This window comes from Trichinella spiralis (genome assembly GCF_000181795.1).
Source record: "Trichinella spiralis strain ISS 195 chromosome Unknown Scfld2, whole genome shotgun sequence".
NCBI classification, from domain to species: Eukaryota; Metazoa; Nematoda; class Enoplea; order Trichinellida; family Trichinellidae; genus Trichinella; species Trichinella spiralis.
In genome coordinates this window covers 7,305,930-7,308,001 of record NW_003526941.1, presented here as the reverse complement: position 1 = coordinate 7,308,001, position 2,072 = coordinate 7,305,930, and positions in this window count along the sequence as shown.

Here is a 2,072-nt window from a genome sequence, read left to right as displayed (position 1 = left end):
AAATCAACCGATTGTATATTATTGTAAATTTATGACATCTAAGCTGCGAAATATTGTTTCGCTATTAGCAAAAAAGCCATTTAATAATTCGTTACAGCTTTTGAAATGCATGCCCAGTTGCTTTACTGAACTTATAAGCAGATATCTCAAAAGAGTCGAATAAATGCTATGTATGGATATACTAATTTTGCAATAGCTATTAATTAATATTATTTTATATTCGAGTATGAATTTCATTTTCATCACAAACTACCGGATTTGAATTTTTTGTTTTTCAACTCATGAAATTGTTGAATTTTTTCAACTCGAAATGACATTGAAAAAAATTATATCCATTTAAAAAACAATTAATTCACTTATATAACAATTAGTGTATCAAATTCATCCCAAGTAATATTTCATTTTATTTATAATACAAAATATTCATCTTTTTTCGTGAAACCTACTTTTACTTGAATCTTACTTGAAATTTTTTAATTGAGAATTACTGTAATATTGGGTTCGTAATTTTTTACTCTGAAGAGAGCTGTTGCGTTTAGTTTTTAATGAGCTCTGACTGATTCACTGGTTTTGATTCATTGAGTGCCTCCATCTGCTGAGACAAGCAGTGATGATTAATTATTTCCTTGTACTGTCAGGTATGTGGAATGTTCTTTTATTGTGCTATAATAATTTGATGTTATATGAAAGAGTTCTATCATTTACATCTTTTTATGCTTTTCTGATTTTTTTATTATGCATCTGTGATTTGATTTCATTTTTTATAATTTTAAGTTGTCATTTTTTCAAAATTTTCATTCCAGAGTATATGGGTGATGATGTTATCATTTTTGAAAAGAAACAGCTGTTGCATTTTCCTATTTTTTAGCTTAAGTTTTGTGAAACGCATGTGATTTTAAAGATTTTTAAATCAAAATTTTGAAGCAATTAATACTGCATTTTCTCAGAAGTTTTTGATTGCTAGCAAATTCAAAAGTAACATCAGTTTTTGTGGGTCACTGTTGCTTTGTAAAGTAAACTGAATGTTCTCTGGGTCACCAAGGACGATGTGCTTTTCTGTACATGGGTTTTTTTTCTTGTCAATTGCACTCAAACATTTCACTATCCGAAAAGCACGCTTGACACAAGATGTGGGTGTTCTGATTCACGGGCAACTCAACTTGTTTAATTAGCAAAATCAAACAGTGATTTGCCTGAATTCATCTTTGGTGCTCACACTACTTTTTATTCGGTCAGTATTTGAGTTCAGAATTTTCGGTTTCGTTTTTGTACTTTTCATATTCAGTTTTTTGTGGAGAATTTTCATCATCAAACCAACAAACTTTGCAAAAATGTATCCAGTATAATTTAAAAAAAAACGAAATCGAAGTGCTCAGAATTCTTGTTGTTTGCATGAATCAGCTTACATTATACTTTTTTTTCAATAAACCGTCTTCTTTTAAGTTTTGGGAGGTAAATTGCATTTCTGTTGAAATTTCTCACAATTCATCATGAAATATTTTTGTGAACTGGTGATGGTCGTTTTCTTATGATTCTGATTTGAATTTCTTGTTAATTGTATTAAAATTTTTTCTTAATTTCAAACATATTTTCCCATAAAATTTTACTTTATTATGAATTTTATTGTTAATTGAAATACAGTGGTTCGTTTGACAATGTAATTACTTCCCCTTTTCAATTCCTAAACACGTGCTTGTTGTTTTTGGTATACTGTAATTACGAATTTGATTAGTTAGTTTTATGCATTGATGAAAGAATGTAAATTTTCTTGTTGTGCTACAAAGAATGCATTAAATAACTGCACATCTTTTCAGTTTACATTCAAATATTGAGAAAATGATTGTTCAGTACTATTTTATTGGATGAAATTATGATAAAAAGTATTATTCATAGCAATGAGGTAATTAATTGAATGTTTAGAAAAATTGCTTTTCTTCTGATCTTCATAAAATCGTTTTATTTCAATGAAATATGCGAATCAAAACACATGTTATTGTTGAATAATTAATGCCCGATCAATTTATTTATTAATAAATTTCTGAATTATAGAATAGAAACATTGTTTGTTGTTG